This window comes from Danio aesculapii, chromosome 23, assembly GCF_903798145.1.
Source record: "Danio aesculapii chromosome 23, fDanAes4.1, whole genome shotgun sequence".
NCBI classification, from domain to species: domain Eukaryota; kingdom Metazoa; phylum Chordata; class Actinopteri; order Cypriniformes; family Danionidae; genus Danio; species Danio aesculapii.
This window is the reverse complement of record NC_079457.1, coordinates 32,347,410-32,369,943: the sequence shown is the minus strand read 5'-3', so window position 1 is coordinate 32,369,943 and position 22,534 is coordinate 32,347,410.

Here is a 22,534-nt window from a genome sequence, read left to right as displayed (position 1 = left end):
GCTTACAATCATGTGTTTGCATATGATCATGTTGTTTTCATACTTTCTAAATGATTTTCCTCATGTATGCTATTTTGGCGAGGGTTTTTTTTTTGTCTTGTTCAACATATACATTGTCCAAATGTATTGCATACGCTCTGTCATAATGTTCTCACTTTGGCGCATGACCTGCTGTGCTTCAATTGTAAGGCCCTCAATTATAAGGCCCTGCATGTTTGTATGTCTCTTCAGCATCACTTGAATATAGGTATTTCTATAAGTTTTAACAGTGTATTTTAATAGTAATATATATTTTAATAGTGGCAGATTATATAGTGATTACATAATAAAAGTTCCACTATATATAGTGATTACATAATAAAAGTTCCACTATAAATCCCCCCTCAGGGGCTTTATCAAAAAAGTCCCTTTCCTAAATCCCTCGCTGAAGTGCAACTTAAGAATCTAACATTTCGCTCAGTTTTTAACGTTCTTGTGCAACCAAAAAATTGCCTATCTACATCCTTATCAATTGTCAGCATCCTTGCGCCGCACTTCAGAGGAGAAACGGAACCAAACATCTCCCTCCACTTTTGGCTTTAGAAGCAGTAAAAGATCCCTCTCTCCCTAACTAAATACTTTCTTGGGGAGTTCAACACTCAACAATTATTAGTCATGTTAAAACATATGCTTTGTCAGCTTTGCTCACAGCAGTGGTTATATAACATATATACTTGATTAATCAACACACAAAAGAAAATCTCAATATTTGCAGAACATTCATAGCGCCTGTAAAAGAACTATATCTGATGTTTCATCCCACGTCGCCAGAGGTACTTCTGAGTACTGTCTGGTGTTGGAGCAGACAGTGGGGTTTTAAACCTCCAGTAGATTCTGCTCTTCTTCTCCTTTGTTGCTGGATACTGGAGTGTCCCTTGACCCGTAGTCATCTTCCCTCTTTCCTCTTGTACATCTGATATCAGCTCCGGCAGCTTTGATGAACTCCTATATACACAGAATTTTATACTAGCAAACGGGTCTTAAAATGATTACACAATCTTTCAGTTCAGTCCATTCTATTTGCATTTTCCTGTATTAAGATGATGCCTTGCTTAAATCTATTCTCTTTGGGATTTAAAGCCTTAATGAAATAGTAAAAAGCTAAAGAATTATATTATTATTATTTTTAAGACCATAAAGATAAAAGAAATTTAGGGTAGTAATTGTTCTCAAAACTCATCCAACTGTTCCAAATCTGGCCCAAAAACTTCATAGACATGGTCTCTGCAGTCATGCACAGTTCTATTAACTCGCACATTGACCATCTGCTTGGCAGGAGGTTTAGCTATAAATCTGAGAAGAGGGATAACACAACAAAAAAGAATAAAAACAAATATAGCAATTCTTTTGAATATTCCAATCTTAATTATTGTCCAATCGCAACTATTGTCCTAATGATCCATATATGGAGGCAAACTAGTCACTAAAGTTCTTATCCTCTCCAGCATTCTCTTTTACTTCTTTCCTCAGATTTTTCAATTTTCGCATGGCTTCAGTGAAAGATCCACCTAAGGCGGTATTATTTGGAATATAGGAGCAGCAAAGGGTGCAGTGATTTACCAAGCCATTTTATTTGTTAGGGCCAATTATTCTCCTAATACTTTAACGTCATCATTTGTGTAATTTATAAATCTTTGTTGGTTGTAATAAATGTAGTTAATCCACTGTAAAAATTGTCATTGCAATTATCCACACTATTATAGAGTCAAGTCCTTCTTTTACTATATCTCTTGTTTTAAATTCATCTGGTATTACACTAGGTTGGCCAATGTGAACTTATGAGTCAGGTGTATATTGTCTCTTAATTCACTGCTGTCTTTGTATGTCATTTTGCTCTTCAACTCAATCAGTTATTATCACTTCCTGTATTAGTTTAACTCTAGTACAAATCCCTTTCCATTTCAATGGAATGTTGGGGTGTAATATTCCCCTTCCATAGATCCAGTAGTAGTCTGCTATTTGTTCATATTGTTGTATTAAGGGAAATCATCTTGGCAATTGGACATTTTGTCCAGTGCAATTACCAAGTGTGCTGTTAGCCGTCCTATCGCCTTTTTCTAAACCTGGCAACATTATATTCTTTATTGTAGCTGTAGCCATTTGGAAGGTTTGCATATAAACATTTTCTTTTCCCCACATTTGTCAGCCAAATGCCAAATTATTGCACAATTTCCTTTTAAATTTTCTCACATTTGTCGATCCACTAGTTTGGTTATAACATTAATATTCTAATTTCTTATTGCATATTTGTGGGAATCTCTCTTGTTGTTGCTTGAACTTTAATGTTCATTTCTTTGCTTTCTTTTTTCAACCTACCATTGTTCTCTAATGTAAATTTGGTGCTTCCTATAATATCAAGACATTGGGCCTGGCAAAATGGGGAGTCACAGTACAGTATACTGAATTTTGTACAATATTTTTCTTCAGACGATTGTTCTTTACCTTCATTTTGTTGTGGGATATTCACCCCTTTCCAAGAAAATTAAGAAGTCAATTGTTGGATACTCTTGTCTGACTCCATCAGACTGGGATAATCCTTTACCTTTGGAGAAGTTACCTCTAGGCTTTCACTCATCTTTATTTGCATCATCATCAGCAGCAGCAGGAACATCTTCCTTCTGTCGTTCACTGTTCTGTTCCTGTGAATGAATAGCTTCATACATGGCAGTTAGTTTTTCTTATAAGACAAAATTCTTATTTGCCAATGTATTAGACAGGACATTAGCGTTCCATGCAGTTTTAAGTTCCTGTTTCTGTTAAGTGTACATGTAAAAGCTCATTAAAGCATCTGTTTACACATCAGTCAAGTTTAATAATCCAAACTTAATCAAGTTTAGCATTTTCACATATTTTTTAAAAAGAGCTTTGGCCCTAATGGATCTTCTTGTAGCTTTTGACCAGTCCTTGTGATTGCGCATGATAATTTCACTCCAGTCTTTGATTTATTCGTAATTAACAGTACTTCTTTAACAGTTTTATTTATTTGCTTGTTTATTTGTTTAATCATTTATTTACTTATTTAGCTATTTTTAATTTACTTTAATTACTCTAAATACTTTATTAATGCACACCCAATATTTGAACTTTTTTCTGATGGTATTTCAGATGTAGAAATCATAGTTTTCTTATTAGAAATATAATTAATCACCACAACCTGTTTTTAATCCTAACCTGTTAAGTAGTACAAACATGTATTTTTTGCCTTGTACTCATTTTAGTATAACCAAAACTCATTAAGCACTGCATTTAATAAGGAGACCAATCTCCTTGCTGTTTAATTTTTCCTAATACTTCACCCTTGATCAAAATCATGTGCATCTGCAATACGTATACTTAGAGATGCTGTTGGTGCAATTATTCCTTTATGTATAGGCTATAGACTATGTCTTTTCCTCCCTTTCATACTAGATTGTTCACAGAGATCTGTTTGTTGTTTAATTTTCACAATGTTCTTTAATTGAGATTGTAGCTCTAAAAGCACTATAGGTGACTTGCTACCTCACATCCTGTCGCTTATTTACTTTTAAATCTGCTACAGTGTTACCTTCAATGACAGACTAATTTATCTTTCATCACCTTAAATGCCTTTATTGTATCTTTCTTTCCTGTTAATTCAGAACTGTATTTTTGCAGTTTTTCCTGTTTCATAAATTTTATCCAGTGCTGTCTTTTGTAAAATTCTTTGCTCTATCAATGCTAAAATCAGTCATTCCTAAAAGTCATCTTATGTTTTCTGCATTTTAACTGAGCTAAGTCTATATGGAGATAATTAAATCAACCACATGTTGTAACAAACTACTATTCATCATAAGATCTTCAGGCACTTTGGTGTATGTATAATTTTCACCAGCAAATGTAAACATTAATTGGTCCCTACCCTCCTCTGCTAATTACCTAAAATAAGCTGAACAGAAATGAATTACTTAACAATATTTGACATCAGGAGGAACATTTGTTCATAAAATGTAGGAACCTCAGCTGGAAGATTTTCTCTCATTGATTGTTCTTATAGCATCTGCTTTTTACCGGCTTTAATGCAGCATAATTAAAAAAAATTATTTAAATTAAAATCAAATCTTATTAGTTAAATACACAGTCATGCCTGACTTGAAATATATTTTAAATCGAAAATATCCAATGATTTATTTCATATTATAATCTGTTAATAATCCTACTCTCAATAAAACTCCAATATTGTTTTTATAATCATTTCAGCATTTTTCTTATTTTCTCTGCAGATGTGCATCTGGTTTAATTTTAACCCTCACTGTACTGGTTAATTTTCTAATTATACATTCAAGTCCTGCAATGATAATAATTCTTTAAGTATTTAACTACACTTGTTTAAATCATTTAACTTCTGAGCTATTTGTTCATTCAGATGTTGTATTCATTATTGTTTCTCTTTCTCTTGATATTTACTTCTTAAGGCAAGGCCATCATACTGATTGGGTCCACAGCGTTTATGTAATTTTTTGTAAAATCACTGAATCTATCTGGTCTGTTTTGCTCTTTTTTTTCCTCATTATTCCTCAAATTTACTTACCAATTTTTCAGTTATATGGCTATAAATGCGAAACAAACTCTATTATATTTAACCTCTTTTTTCCTAAAATCATACTTTATTACACATAGAGCTTCTCACTGTTGACTTATTCTAATGTGCTGTTCTTTTTTTCCTTTAATTTCTTCCTGGTATTAATTTTCTAAGCCTAAATCTCTTTCAGGATCATATATCTGTATAGTCAAATTCTGCTTTTTACTAGCCCTGCTTCAGAAATGTTTAACTTAATGTATTTTCCCCATTACCAATTGTCTTACTTACATCTTCTATCTGTTATAATTAATAGATATTATCTTTTTATTTTGTAATTCTTATTTAATTCAAATTGCTTTTACTAAATGTGTAGTCCTAATTCATATAATACCTTCCTTCCTGACTAATTTGACAGGAGTCTAATTTGATTCAAGAAAGGGTCCACTTTTGTTTTAATTTGCAATTTACTTGATTTGCATCATAGTTCTACTGGGCTTTTGAGATTGAGTTTGCTAGGCCACAGCCAATCTCTCTCCCTCGCACCCCGAGGCAACTGTTTCATAGATGGTGCAGTCTTGGCATTGTTGCATTCAGGAATCCCCACATTTCCTGCATTTTGAAGGAGTTAATATGTAGAGCATTCCTCCTTCGTCTTGGTGATGGCTTCTTTTTCACCCAGCTGATGTTGCTGGAAAGCTTAGCTTTTTTGATCAGTTCATCAGTCTCTTGTTTCTCCTTCTTTAAGTGTCTCTTGAACATATGTGGTTGGGTCAAGTCTCAGTAGTTCTCTGTATGCAGTGCCTGGCTCACTGCTTTAGTTCATGTAATAAGAGTCCACAATCAACAATTTGCTCCTTGTGTTTCTCCAAACACCTCATTCTATTTCCCAGTGCCTTCAGTAATGTCCGGCAGGCGAAAAGACAAGGACCCCTCAAAGTCCATCTCTGTGCCCCTTAATTTAATATATACATTTGCTCAGTTATTATCTAAACATTTTTCCACTTTCCCATTTTTCCATTATCAAATAAAGACTCCTCTCATCTATGTTCTTCTCTTTGCTGCCCAACTGCTGATTTTTCCTAATATGTATTACTAAATCATCTGTATTTTGTATTAATTTTCTATTTTGTTAGTTTTCTTCTAATTCCATTTCTTTAGCCTCAGCTTGTGCTTTACTTATTTATTTTTCTCCTAATTTACTTTAGTGTTTTCACACCAGTTGGTCTTTCTTTACATTGTTTTAATTTCTCTAGCATTTTCTATACCTGTCTCAAGTTTACAGTACATATTTTTTACTCTTTTTTTTTCACACTCATCATTTTACTTTTTATCTTTTGTCTTATTCTTTTCATTTATAATTATTAGTTATTTTTCAGAGTTTGTATTTACTCACACACTGCTTACATCAAATGTTCCTCCTTTTTGCCATTATTTTCTTTTCTGTTCTCTTTTTGTTGAATATTTAATTATAAATAATTTATAATCTTAAATATTCATTTTTTTTCTAAATTCTAAGTATTATTCCTCTCTGTTCCCAAATGTTTAACTTATTACTTTATTCTTTTATATAACACATTTTTTATTTTCCAAATTGTATTTACTTTACCATATCCTATACTCTTTACACCTCATTAATATTAAATCAGATACTATTATTCACTAAATTAAATTCTAAGAATTTATATTATGATCTCTTTGTATGCACAAATGTCAACCTATGTTATATACTTCTCCTTAATTTAATATATTTCTCTTTATATCTTTCTATCTGAACTGAATTCATTTATTTCCTAAATATTATAATCTCTTCCCTAAACTGCATCAGTCTCTTCTATATTTTCTTTATTACACAATATTTCACAGTCCATCTTTATATTATAATCTACAATGATGATTCTTTTATCTCACTCTTTATCACAAACACTAAACACAAACACTTAACCACACTCTCACATTCTAGTCCCTCAAATTTAGAGGACTCATTCACTCAGCATTTTTCCCTTTATCTACAGGGCTCATTCAGTCATTTATTCCTCTCAGTGTACCACAGAGTGTCCATCCCTGCCATGCTCCACTTAAGGGACTGTGCAGAAGGGGGGCTCTGCCTGTCCACCAATATGGAATTTTACACAACCATTCACACAGACACAGTCACACACAATACTAAAGCAATAACCATAGGAATTTCCTTGCGCACGTCTCTATATTCTAATCTGCTTTTAATCTCTTAACTGTCACCACACATTCAGAACTCACTCTTGAAATCTAAATCTGTTCTATGTATATCCTATATAATTAAAAAACTTCCCAAATCTGAGTAACAGTTACTAGTTAAAGTCTGTCGCTATCAAGGCCTCTTAACGAGCAAACACAGATCATTTGCATGCAAACTATTCTTTTTTTATCTGGAATCCAAACCTCTCTCTATTACTTTTATTTCTTTTGTAGGAACAGTTAAAATGTCTTTATCGTCACAAGCAGGTCCTGGGAGACAAAACAAACTTTTTTACATGCAAAACTGCTTTTCTTAATTGTTGTGGCCACTTTGCTTGCTTTGTCCCTCCAGCACAGCATGTGCAATTTTTATTCATTGTCTAATTAATTAATATTTTATCTATATTTTTATCTTTTATAATACTCACTTTCTCTCACACGACACCTCAGTAATTTCTCTCTAGCGCTCATCATCCTTAAACACACACCCTACTCATGCTTTAACCTTCTAGATCTCTTACCACATGCATCCTCATTCACAAATGTCTCAGCATTTGCATTCTCATTCTCATTCAATCTAATTATCTTTTCTAAAACATTACCCATTCTCTTTGGTCCAGACCACATACATATATAAAAACACAATATATAGACTAACACAGGTCAGTTCACTGAGATCCAGCCCTCCCTGTAGGTGCTTTTAGGATCAGATTAAAGGCCTCCTCCCAATTTCCCTGCCTCTATCGGGAGAGTCTTACTCAATCCAAAGGCGAGTACAGAGATGCGGAGCGCTCCTTTGCTCTAATCATACCTACAGCAAGCGATCATTTCCAGTGCTACCTCGCGCGCCTTGCTCCCGCCTCTCGCGTAGCAATCCATGCATGTACCTCTCTTTCATACGCATATAATTTACAGCCATTCGTTAGTATATAATACAAAGCCATTGTTAGTGCACAATTTACAGCCATTTGTTAGTACAAGCACATAACTTGACAACCTGGAAGACCTCTTTTTCTTATAAATAGTTCATTTCACTATTTTTTTATCACTTTATCATTTACTTTATAATTCTTTTTAATAAATTTAGTCAATTCATAGGTTCTTTTTAATGGTGAGGTATTTTAAAAGTCAAGTTCAGGTGTCCGGTCCACCCCACAGCACACTCATCAGAGAACCAAAACAAAGCAAAAATCTGCTCACCTTTTTTAATCTGCGCGCTATTTGGTCTCTGCGTGAGTGTCTGCCAAGGATCGGCCCATTGACACCTTCCTTCGACTATCCTCAGTCCAGCCCCACATTTTAAAGGCGCCAAATTATGTAGTGGAAAGTTGCGCTGGATCTCGACAAACATCTTCTAGGTTTCAAAAAAGAGGCTGAGGTTTTTTGAAGTTCTCAAGTTGAAGCAGTTTATTGTTACAGCAGAGATGGTCGATCGAGCTCTCTCCCCCTCAATGTCCAAAAACCCACAGTTTATATACAGTTTCTTATCCATAGGTATCATGAGATATGATGTAACATCACCCTATTCCCGGCTCCAATAGCATCATAGCTTTTTAATTAATGGATGTATGTTTTTTCTGTTTTTACATATCTTAAAGGTCATATAGCATGTGCTTACAATCATGTGTTTGCATATGATCATATTGTTTTCATACTTTCTAAATGATTTTCCTCATGTATGCTATTTTGGCGATGGTTGTTTTTGTCTTGTTCAACATATACATTGTCTAAATGTATTGCATACGCTCTGTCATAATGTTCTCACTTTGGCCCATGACCTGCTGTGCTTCAATTGTAAAGCCCTCAATTATAAGGCCCTGCATGTTTGTATGTCTTTTCAACATCACTTGAATATAGGTATTTCTATAAGTTTTAACAGTGTATTTTAATAGTAATATAAATTTTAATAGTGGCAGATTATATAGTGATTACATAATAAAAGTTCCACTATATATAGTGATTACATAATAAAAGTTCCACTATACTAGCAAGCCAATATTTTAATGGGATTAAAAAAAACAGATGTCCCTGTGGAAGACAAACAAACTGGTTTGCTAGGCTGGTTATAGCTGGTTTTAGACAGGTTTTGACCACTTTTTAGCTGGTAAGTCTGCTTTATTTAGTATTAGCTGGTTAAGTTGGTCTAATGGCTCATTCACACTAGCAGTGACTTTGTAGATGCCTATCACTCTGGGTGGCGACCTGCTGCAAACGCAGGTCTGTGTAGGTCAGTGGTGCTCAACCCTGTTCCTGGAGATCGACCTTCCTGCAAAGTTCAGCTCCAACCCTGATCAAACACACCTGAACCAATTAATTAAGACCTGAACAGCACTTGATAATTACTGGCAGGTGTGTTTGATATGGGTTGCAACTGAAATCTGCAGGAAGGTCGATCTCCAGGAACAGGGTTGGTCACGCCTGGTGTAGGTCTACAGCATAAAGAATACAACTGAGAGAGGATCACGTGAGCCCTACTGGTGCGCCTTTGGGCTGTCGCTCACAAAAGTCACTCTTTTTTTTTTGCATAAAGTTAAACCATTCTTAACTTTGTCACATCGCTCGACACACCCACCTGGTTGCCAACTGTCACTCGCGTAGACAGAGGTCGCCGGAAGCCATTCACACTCCGTTGATATGAACGGTCGCTGCTGCTGTAAGTTGCTGTAGTGTGAATGAGGCTTTAGCTAGTTTAAGTAGATCAAGCTGGTCTAAGCTGGTTTTAGCTGGATCAAGCTGGTCTAAGCTGGTTTTAGCTGGTTCAAGCTTGTCAAGCTGGTCTTAGGGGCAGATCACACCGAACGCGCGTTTACATTCCAAAAATGCGAGGTGCACCACACTGCCTTTTTTGTTAACAAGAAAAAAAGAAGCGTGGTGCGCTTTTTATTTCACTAAGCATCAACTGAATCAGCTGGGTATTGTGTGAGAGTGTTGCTGTTGATATTAATATAATTTTTATTTTTAATCAGATTGTGATATTTAAGATTTGTGAAGTCCTATAGCTCTGGATCATAGATAAAAAATACACTAGATATCACATACGGACCCTGAGCATGCATCAAGAGCACCGCCCTATTTGTACAGTGCTCCCAGGACAAATGTCATTCAACTGCACTAGTCAGTGTGCTAATGTCAAGATAATGGACTTTAGTGCTGTGTGCAGGTGTAGTAATGAGCAAACAAAGAAAACAAAGCATGAAGGCAGAACAATTCATAGGTAAGAGTTCATTTTTAAAGTTTTTGTATGTTACGAACTTTTGTGCTCAACTAGTAACATTGATAATAATACAGTCACTTACTGCAATCACCATAAGACAAAGCAGCACCAACTTGCACTTAATGTTAGGTTTATGCTAGTTTTGTTCAATAAAATAAGCAAACAATGTAAATAAAATATGACAACAAGATGCTGTGGTTCCAAAAACTTGTATTATTGTCGGCTAAGTGAATGAGTTGTTCATAAGGGGGATTCATTCACAAACGAATAGCTCCATCCGTTAGAATGAGAAGTGAAAGCAGTAAAGGGGGGTGTGTTTCAAGACACGGATTAGATCAAATTAAACAGGGAGGAAGGATAATACATTTCCATGCACATAAAAGCATACTTTTGATCGGCAATGCCTGCCTCCACTGCACCTTGGACTGCAAAACTGATTATCATTCATGTGGGGAGGAATGATATTCGGAAGGAACAGTCAGAACTGCTCAAGAAAGATTTCTGTGAGCTCTTGGAAACAGTTGAAAGATTGAAGATTCAGCCATTCATCAGGGGACCACTCACTGCAAGAGGGACAAATATGTTTCCACGGTTTCTTAGCCTAAATGTATGGCTGCAGAAAACATGTACTGAACTTTATTGACAACTTTAATCTCTTCTGGAACCAAAGACAACTGTTTACATCAGACGGCACTTCATCCAAACAAACTTGGTGCAAAGGTGCTAAAGGACAATATCTATTTTTCCCTCCATCATCCATCAGCTGTGTATGTGTGACGGGTGGCAGGGGGGCAGATGCAGGCACCCCCTATAAAATTGATATTTCACCAATTTACCCGACTACGCCACTTTGGGACTTTCACCCAAAGAAATAAAAATACCCGCACCACCTATAAAGGCACGCACAAGTTCACTCCACCAATTAGAGTCAGAGACATTGGCACAGTACAAAAATAAATCTCTTTATTAACAAGTCTCGAATAAAAGCACGATTAAAACCAATATTGCAACATTGACACTGTAGTTCGTAGAATCATAAATTGTGCCTGAGGGCCAGAGCTCACCAGCCAGGGAAGGTGGCCAGACTGCACTTCCTGTAAGTGAAAACACTGCACTCCACTGTGTGTTCGGACAAATGCCCTGCAATCAAAACAAATTACAAAAGGAAATCTATAAATTTGCACAAACAATATTTATTAGAAGAATTTACAAGAAGAAAATGGAAATAAATTAAATCCCTTAAACAATAAGGAGGAAATCAGCCTTAAGTCCAATATTTCAATAGAATAAACAAAATTAAAGTATGATAAAAATACAGAGCCCCACTAGACCTTCACAGAAGAGAGCACACATTACAGAAAATAATCTTATAAATCAAAATGACAAAGACCAGCTGGATGAATAAGTAAATAATAGAGATAAACAAAGCAAAAATAAACAAATAAATCCAGCCAAACCAAATAAACAAAATAAAGAGAATTTTACACTCATAAAAATGTATACAAATCAAAACAAACCACCAAATAGGAGAAATGGGACTCAAACGCAATCAATAATGAATAAATAAACCAATAAAAATAAGGTTAATTAAATAATCAATTCTTCTGTAAACCAAAATAAACCCAAACACAAAATAAATTCAGGAAACAGAAAAATCAGGAAAACAGGACAGCTCTGCAGCCGCCAAGCCTTTAAACAAAGAAATAAAATCATTACTATACAGATGTTACTACTTCAATGTGTTCCTTTTGGCGCCATTCATACCGCGGCGACAGCGGTACTTGGTGCGCCAGAAGCTTTTGACCGCTGGGTGGCAGTTTAACCACAGATATTCAGCTTTGCCTTTCCACAACACTAAACAGACTTTTCTGTGCGTACCTTATGTGATCAGATGTGTTCAATTAAAATATAATTTTGATTTAGTTTTCTTAGTAATAAACATGATCTTACCAGGGCTTAAAGTATTCCGGCACCAAAGATTTTCTTGATTTTGGTATAATGATAACTCCGCACCAAACTGAGGCTTTCATTTTATAGCTGATAAATTACATTGTAATTATTGTAAGGGCTGTGACGGTCACCGTGATGACAATCACTCTAGAACACACGTTTTCTGTTTTGTTGCCAAGTAGCCTATACATTTATGAATATAACGTTAACTTAGACGTGATGCAGCAAGTTCAAGTTCAGCAATGAACCTCGCTGGAAAACATATATTACTTATATTACTTATTATATTCGTGGCGAACGAGAAAGGTGAATCAATAATTAGGATGAAGCTATTTGTTGGGCTTGTTTAGAAAAATAAGTGTTAAATGGACAAACACGTCGAACCTTCAGAGCTGCGGTCATGTCACCCAGCCCATGAAATGCGGAGCCAGCTCCGGTGTCATCTACTGAACGCAAATGCCCAGCTAGTCCAGCCAGGTATGGCAGAGAGGCCTTTTCAAAAATGGCCAAATACAAAAGAGAAACTGATAAATAGTAGACGTTGATGAGAAATGGAGCAGCATATTTGGTAGTTGAGAACGCGCCGCTCCGCGATGTAGAGCTGGTTTACGAGAAATGCAGGCGGCGGAGCAAGAAACCCTCTTTGCCACGGTTGCGAAAAAGTATCTGCATGCGCTACAGGCACACCGTCTCAGTGCTGCTGGAAACATTGTAATCTCAAATAAGTCTCCGCTTAAACCGAACAAAGTCAACATGTTAGTTTTTCTGGCAAAGAATTTAAAATATGAATAGAAAACAAAAGGCGGAGAGACGCAGTTTTTTTTCAACATCTGACTTATGTTGTTACAAGCCTAGGTTAATATTTTTGTTCTTCGTTACTATTTATATTATTATTGATTAGTATTTGTGAAGTTTCTAAAATGTAACGTTTACTTTTTCAAGCAGTAAAAGTTATTTCTATTTAACTAGCCTACATTATTATAGGCTGTATTGTGTTGTTTTATCAACGAAAGTTAAACAACAAACATGTTCGTTTGTACGGATATTTAGCATAATACTTTGGTCTTTTTTGATTTCTTATTTTTTACATGAAATGTAAATTAACTTAGGTAGGCTACTTGGGTACAGGGGCGTAATTTGTTGGTAGTATACCGAGGAATGCTTAGACAGTGAATATTGTCATCATTATTTAAAAAATTATAAGTAAATAAATAAATAAATAAATAAATAAAACACCTTACGGAAAGGATGAAATAAAGGAAAAGCATGCTCTTAATCATTCTTCATAATCTGATTCGTAGCTATACATGCAATAAACTTATATTGCGCCGACAAGAACAAGCTCTAAAAGGTAAAGTCTAAAGCCAGAGGAGTTATTGATATTAATGTTAGTTGTTAATATGATCGTAAACACTGCGTTGTATAATTAACGCCGTCATTGTGTCTTGTCTGCGAATTTTTTTTTTTTTTTTTTTTTTTTTTTTTTTTTTTTTTCTCCTCGTTGAAGAACAGAAAATTCATGTTATCGCCGTCTTCCCAGCCAGGTTTTCATGCACATTTTCCGTTTTTGTTTCTTCTCAAACAAAGTTTCGCTATAGCAGGCCCGGCGGCAGGATATCATAAATGACGGTGCAAGGGCGATGTTTTTATATGACGTGCTAAAATTGAAAAATGAAATTTACACGAAGAGCTTTATTAGTGAAAAGCTACTGAGCGCAACGAAATGGGCTATAAGCTATATTTGCTCTTATGTGCTGAAATACTTAACACTTTCCTTAAGACCACAGAATAATATGCAACATCTAAATGTCATATAGCCAATAAGGAAAAATTAACATGTTTCAGGTCTCTCCAGTGCATTTGGACTGAATATTTGACTGTGTCTTACTGGATGTCTCCAGTAACTAACAAACATAGAGGCACAAGCAGACTGTAGAATTCATTCATTAATTCTTTCTTTTATTTATTTATTGTCAACCAAATATATATAAATTAATATGTGTGTGTGTGTGTGTGTGTGTGTGCGTGTGTGTGCGTGTGTGTGTGTGTGTGTGTGTGTGTGTGTGTGTGTGTGTGTGTGTGTGTGTGTGTGTGTGTGTGTGTGTGTGTGTGTGTGTGTGTGTGTGTGTGTGTGTGTGATGGCAGCAGACTGAAGAAGTTGTGCATTGGATGGGTGGCATCTGCTGTTATGCAGAGGGCTTTACGGGTAAGACGTGTGCTGTAAATGTCCTGAAGGGAGGGGAGAGAGACACCAACGATCTTCTCAGCTGTTCTCACTATGCGTTGAAGTGTTTTCCTGCAGGATGCATTGCAGGTTCCAAACCACACAGTGATGCAGCTGGTCAGGATGCTCTCAATAGTGCCTCTGTAGAGGGCTGGCCTCTTGCTCTTTTGAGTGGCAGCCTGTTTGAACATATCCCAGTCTGTGGTATTGAAGCAGTCTTGTAAAGCCTCTGAAGAACCTTCTGGCCACACTTGTATCTCCTTGCAAACCGGTTTGGTGACTTTAACGATCGGTCTGTAAGCAGGAGTTAGCATGACAGTTAAGTGGTCCACCAAGGTGGGGGAGGGGGAAGGCTTTGTAAGCTCCTCTCTGTGTGGTGTAAACAAAGTCCATTGTGTTATTGCCCCGTGTTGGAAAGTCTATGTGTTGTTGTATTTTTGGAAACACACTCTTTAGGTCTGCATGGTTAAAGTCCCCTGCCAGGATGAGAAAAGCATCGGGGTGGGCTGTCTGCTGCTCACTAATGTGCAGTTTGCGTAAACACAAAAGCACAACAGTCCTTTACAGTCCTATGTGATGAACGAAGTAGACGGATGTAGTCCAGTTTGTTGTCTAGCGAGCGTACATTCGCTAGAATGATGGAGGGGATAGCGGGTTTGTGGGGGTTAGCCGCTAGCCTTGTTCGGATACCCCCGCGCTTACCCCTCTTCTGCTTCCTCTCGCGCCGCTTGAAGCGCCTCCATTGGGGGCTAGGTGGTGAGGTGGGGATCGGAGGATGGGTAGGCATCCGGAGCAAGCCGAGATCTTGCAGCTCATCAGTGTCCGCGGAGTTTAACTTGTGAAGTTTGTTTCTACCGATGTCGAGCAGAAATGACTATATGCGCACTTAAGGACAGATAAACGTGACGTTGACGCACAATAACACGGCGACGTACAAGACGAGGAACACAAAAACACATTAATAACATATTAATAAATAATACCAAGTTTTAACACATCTGCTACATTCCAGTGGAGCCTCCGTTGCGCTCTACCACAGCTGGCAAAACTTTCTGAAGGTGGTTTAAGCACCAAATAAGTGGTTTAAATTATGTTAGTCTCCTTATTTCTTTCCGTTTTATTTTAAATATTATAAATGTTGAAAGTTTTAGGTAAAGACGTCAAAATATGCCCACACATGCAAGCTAAACTAGATCATATCTGAGTCATCACGCTTTATTACCCAACCAAAATCAGCGAGGAAAAAATAACTGTTTTAAATTAAATTATATTTAAATGTTAAATTAAATTAAAAAATGAATTTAAATTTTAAATGCCATTTAAAAATAGTTGCTAAAATTAATGTGTTACTTAGTTACATTTTTAGGCATTAGCCAAACAGAAAGCCTGTCTACGGTAAATCCACACGCACTAAATAGCCTACCTTTTTCTTTTATAACACTGTAAACATAACTTCGCAGGTCGATCATCTTTAAACGCAAAAGGCATTTTTAAGTGTCCTAACTTGACTGCTGCTGTAGAATGGGATGTTTTTTTTACATAACTTTAAACGTGTGCTTTAGCTATGTCAAAATGAAAGCAAATTTTTTTAAGGGTTCTGCGTTTTGTCAATTGTATAGCTTTAATAATAATAATAATAATAATAATAATAATAATAATAATGGATATAACCAATTATAATATTATAGTATAGACATTTTTACTAGGCTACTTTAATATTAATCCCTAACTGAAAAACTAATGTGAAAATGACTGGCAGCTGTGCTAAAATTAATATAATGGCAAATTCTTCTGCGTTTTTTCCCTTTATAGCTCAATAGTTTTATTCAAAGAATATAGTTCTCTGTTCAACTTTCAGGTTTGAGGTGGGGGAAGAAGTGGCAGAGGCAATTCAAATGTACCATCTCTAAATTAAAAAAGGCCACTTACGCGGCATCTGTGTGTAAAGATTATTACCTTATTTTTATTTTATTATTATTATTTATTTATTCATTCATTCATTTTCTTTTTGGCTTAGTCCCTTTATTAATCTGTAATTGCCACAGCGGAATGAACCGTCAACTTATCCAGCATATGTTTTACGCAGAGGATGCCAGGAGGGCCAGCTGGGGCTTCGGGACGGAGTGAAAGGAGAGGCAGGACTTTGCCACGAGTCTGGGAAAGATGGCTTGCCGTCATTACACTAGTTTTCCGATGGCACACGAGATACATGCGCCAAACACATGAACAAATAAATTAATAAATAAGGGAAAGAAAACATCTAGCCTTATAGGCTGAGTTCTTTTTGATTATAATCGCCGTTAAGTTTCCGTTTTAAATGTAAGGCTGTTGCATAAAATAATAAAATTGCTTAAAATAATACAATTTTAATTTATAAGTGACTTTGCTGCATCCCCCTTGATGTTTCAATAACGCATAATAATCTATACACCATATTAAAGACACTTAAATAGTCTACTTAACACTTTCCTTAAGATCACAGAATAATATGCAACATCTAATTCCGGGGAAGTTCTGGGGGCAGGGTTTGCGTGACATGCTGCAAGCTAGCCCGACAGTGAAAACGCGACATGATTTCGGCCTCACTGATGCCCATTAACACCTGACAGACAAGCTTTTGGTTATGAGAAGGGGGAAGGGGTCTCCACTATTAAGTGTTTTTCACAAACATGAATACACAAAATCCAAAACTCCTATAGGACGGATGGCGTAACAAAACCTATGCGTTTAAAAACGAAACCGCATTAAATATGGGGCCTTATGAAAATGAATGTTTCTATGCACAACAACTTCTGAACTGAACTAGGCTACCTGTTAGGGGTGGGCGATATGACCTAAAATTAATATCACGGTATTTTTCATCTTTTGAACGATGACGGCATAATATCATGGAATTACTTTCAATAGCAAAATAAAAAACATCTCAAGGAAGAACGGACAAAAGAAAGTCTCACTTCTATCACTCTTTAAAAGTTTTGGTTTGGGTCATTGTAAATGCTCAGTCTCGTTATGAGCTGATCTTCATTTGTCTGTGTTGGTGGAATAAAGCAGGCGAGTCAGCCGCACCAATTTATGAGCAGACAGAGCAGGATTCTCGCGATGACCACCAGTGCAATTCCGCTCTTTTTATGAGCTGTAGTTTCAGTGTAAACTTAGTAAAGGTGAGTTTCTTTGGCGATGATGTGTACAGTGTTAGATTTTATATTTAGCGGACATTTGCGCTGAACACGCGGTGAATGCAACGCATCGAGATTCGGGCACCTTCTCCGAAAACACTCGATTGATCTCAGCTGGCGGATCAACATTTACCTCATGTCATCTGCGCCATTATTATTATTATAACTTTAGGTGAGGTTTGCAAACCTGTGCATATTTCACTCTTCAGCCGTTTGTATTTCCTGCAGTAACAAAAACCAAAATGGTTGCAATTTCGAGCCCTGTAGTATAAGGACATGTATTCAGACCACAACTGAACGTTTGAAGAAAATTGAATGCCTGATTATTTAGAATTAGCTATTATTGATGTAAATGCAGCCGTTCAAGGCGCATAATTGATTTATTACGGTATTGAAGGTATTAGAAAATCCATGTCGTGGCGCAATGTCACACCAGTGATGACTATGACACCGGTGTACCGCCCACCCCTACTACCAGTTATTTAAAATATCTATATTACGCTCCAAGCATTCGCCAAAACGAAAATATTTTTAAGTAAAAACACAGAACATAGCTGAATAGAGTGTTGCCTGCTTTAAATGATGGGTTAGTAATTATATTATAACTGGTTATGTTCAGGTCAATGAAATAATACCTTTAATAAGTAAAATATGTTCATAAGAACGTGGTGGGCCAGTGATTCCGTCGCTGTCATGAGTGGTTTAATGAGCTCAGGAGAATTCTGCTTTGCATTTTTCTATGCATTACTAACATCACTAAACCAGACATTTGTTTTATAAGTTAACCAAATATTCGCAGAGATTCAGCAGTTTTTTTTTCTGACGCGTTTGCCAGTCATGCCAGTCAGTGAAAAAAAAAGTAACCGTGGCCCTGTTTGCAGGTATTAATATTCGTTTTTTCGTCAATCTGATGCAACTTTTATTATTTATACAGGACATTAAAATGCAATTAAAAGTTTCAAATCAATTAAACTCAATTTATAAAAGGGCTAGCCTATTTTATGCATTAAATAGAACTAATTTCCTTTATTTCTGACTAGACCATGCATTTTAGACTATTTTACAATTGTAATATGTGCATATGCTTTTTTAAAATAACATTCGTTTAACAAATATTTTAGCACATCGAAAGTAATTAAGTGACCTCTTTTTTTTTTATTAAAACCTTTATGCAAAAGGATCAGAGGATAAATTATCGTAGGATAAACGTATCTTATGGAAAAACACCAATTGACGGGCTCTGCTTTCGGTTTTAAAAGAATCAAGCAGCTTTAAAAAATATAATTTGCTGAAGAGAAATGACAGGAAAAAAAGAAAGAAAAAGATTAAATATATAGGGACTGTTAAAAGAACATTTCTCTTTTATATATTATTTCGACTCCGAAACATCAGCTAAGATTATGATGAATGACGGAGTTTCTCTATTGCCTGCTTTAGCAGTGCGTCCCGGTCTATGAACGAGGAGGCGGAGAGAATGCGCTGTTTAGTTTCGGCTTGATATATTTAAATAAAAACTAACACCGAACTGCTTTTAACGCTCAAAAAGTTAAACTAAAATGCACAACTCTTGTTGGTTGCACCCGCGGGATGCACAATTAACCAAACACGCCATTATTTTAATTCTATATTCGTGAAGAATGAGCCATGAGATTGAGATTTTTGAAGGTGCTCTCTAGCGTCGAAGTTCCTGGCAGAGTAGCGAGTGAAAAAATGTGCATTAAGAAATTGGACAAGAGGAATAACATTTTAAATTATATAGCAAGCATCGTATTCTTTCTAATCCTCGCCCAGTTTTAATACAAGTTGTGTTTTTTTAATATTTGTGGCTGGGAAGTTTATTAAGAATATATTTATAATTATATCTAATTAAATAAATACATAATTATATATATATATATATATATATATATATATATATATATATATATATATATATATATATATATAGAGAGAGAGAGAGAGAGAGAGAGAGAGAGAGAGAGAGAGAGAGAGAGAGAGAGAGAGAGAGAGAGCAAAAAATTATTTTTATTATACTTTTAGTGATCTGCTTAAGGTAGGTCAATTTATTTTTTTTGCTTTTGATGAAGCAGCATTCAACTTAAGCTCTTTAGACCATGCCCCTGACCGTTTCTCAGTGTTTCGCCGCAATATCTTTAAATAAATTATTTATTTAGGCATATTTTCATTATTAATTTATTTTCATTATTCGTTTATTATTATGTACAATAATTCAGACATAAAATAAGATAGTAAAATATAATCAACAACGAAAATGTAAATAAAAACATAAATAAAAACATAAATGAAAAAGTCTTGTCTTAGTCCTATCAAAACGGCAAACACTAAAAGCAGGCTAAAAGACTGCTTTATTTATTTATTTAAGACTACTTATTTGTACTGAATGTGTGTGTCATGTTAGTTGTCTTTTATTTCTTCAATTCCAAAACGAGTCCTCTTTGCACTTAAAAAGTTTACAATAAAGTGTGTTAACAAATTTTAAATGATTAATGAAGGACTTATAATGCTTTGACCTATTGTTTAATATCATTTACAAGCACAGTAGCATATTTAAAGCTGCTGTAAAGGCTATTTCTTTCCGTTCGCATCCCGTCCCTTTGCGCCCCCTGGCGGCTTTTTCACAAACTGCGGTCCTACACTAAAAACAGAGCAGCAGTTATTTCAAACGGCGGCGGTATAAGGACCGGCGGTAATAGTCACTTTGAACTCTCACCTACTGTATAAAGTTTAAAATCTCCTATTAGACAGTTTACTCATGTGTACACCTACCGCTCGCCGAAGGGGATCGAGGTTAAATCAAAAGACAGTGATCACGTAGCTTTCAGTCAAACAGCAGGCACAGCAAAACAAACACAGCCGCGCACCTGCGTCTGGTTCTCGCAGCTGAAAAAAGGAAGCGGGCATACCGTGTTCCCAGATCGATCGCATTAACCACAACATTAAACTATGGAGACAATTTTTCCTTACCTTTTCCAGTCTCTACACTCACTTTAGCCTTGGCAATCACAGCAAAACACTTTAAGCAAAGCAATATCCAACCCGATTAGTCTTTCAACTGCCCTCGGCAGGTCCAGGAAGTGACGGAAGCACGTTCACGGCGCCGCAGCCCATAAGGGGATGCATTCCAGGTAGCAAAATGTTCCCCTTTTTATAGCCCAAATGCCGTTTGGTGATAGGAAGGAAACAAAGACCCATAAATTAATTGACGCTTCGCAACTAATTATCTCTCGTGCCACATATGCCACTGAACTCAACCCAAATGGCACACACACACCTAGAAAATGTCCAAATGACCACAGGACCTCAAATCAGCTCCCGAGTGGACTTGGGGCTGACACATCCCACAAGGACAGTGATACCACGCAGCCAAAACACCCACTGTTGGTAAAGTCACTGTTGCTTGCCCTCTGCTCAACACAGACAGACTGTGACGCATCAGAACAGCATCAAGTCTCATCACTCAAAAATTATCCTCAGGAAAACAGCCAGGAAAACATATTTCAGCAGCCAGAATCTCCAGACCCACAGCCTTTGTCACCAGACACACTCTAATTGTCACCTTGCTCGCCTCTCTTGGGTTTTTCAAAAAAGATGGTTTATGCTGGAACTAAACTTTCACACTCCATTGCCACAAGCCCTCAATTATCAACCAAAAAGTGGCCTGCTCCACAAACACCTCTGAGCCCAACTGGAAGAGCACTCCGACTTTTGCCACACCGCCAGGGCCCAAACAACGCCCCATCTTCAGCTGGTGAACAAAACAGCTCCCAGTGATGTGTGTCAGGGGCCTGCTTAGATAACAGTGTCTTTATCAAATGTTTACAGAACAAGCAGAAACCCAGTGTGTCTGTCGCTTTTTCTACGCAGATATGTGTTGTATTACGTGATAGACAACCAAAGACTTCTCTGAAACCGTATAGCAAATTATTTAAATCTGGTGTCTATTAAATGTAGATCTAAAACTACTGTAGGGAAAACAGCTAAAACTGTTAAGTTAGCACTTTTAAACATCAGATCACTTAACAATCACTTTTACTCAATGATTTTATCAACACAAATTGCCTTGATTTTATGCTTTTAAATGAAACTTGGCTACATGACAGACAGTTGTAGCACAGCAGTTCTGAATGAAACAGCTCCTTTAAACTTAGATTTTTTAAGTGTTTGCAGAGCTAATAGTAGAGGTAGAGGCATCGCTGCCCTGTTTACAGATGTCTATAAGTGTAAACAAGTGTCATTTGGTGACTATTTGTATTTTGAATATCTGAGTATAGCACTAAATGGTGCTCCACGGATCTTACTGATCATTATCTACAGACCTCCAAAATATTCTCCAACGTTTATTGATGATTTTACAGAGCTGTTATCAAAAGTAACCTTTAAATTTGATTATTTTACTATTGGTGTGGATTTTAATATTCACATTGATAATCCAGAAAATCAATTCTGCAAATTAACTTATGACTGTTTTTAACACTTTTGATCTTACTTGGCATGTTCAGGTACCCACACACAATCGTGGACACACTCTTGATCTACTTATAACTAAGGGTTTACACGTTTCATCGACTGTTGTTAAGGATGTTGCACTATCTGATCATTTCTGTATTTTCTTTGATACATTGATCACTCCAGCTATTAAAAACAGATCTGTCTGTCAGAAGGAGATGCATAAATGAGAACACTAGTGAGCAGTTTATGGAGGCCATATTGCTAGCACAAAGTATATCTGCAGACTCTGTTGATTCTCTCCTTGATTTGTTTAACTCTAAACTTAAGAATGTCATAGATGACACTGCTCCTGTTAAAGTCAGGAAGAGAACTGGGATGAAAAAAGGACCTTGGAGAAAACCAACAGCAGTTCAAATGATGAAAAGACACTGCAGAAAAGCTGAGCGTATGTGGAGGAAGACGAAACTAATAGTCCATTAGAATATCTATAAAGACAATCTTCATGTTTTTAATGTGGAACTATACACTGCTAGGCAGACTTTCTTTTCAAGCCTTATAAACAGCAACTTAAATAATCCTCGTACCCTCTTCCCCACATCATTCTTTAAAACGGTGTTTAACTGTTTAGAAATGGATCTTCTAAAAGTGGTAAATGCTTCACTTCTCTCAGGGATTTTTCCAAACTCACTTAAAACTGCAGTTGTTAAACC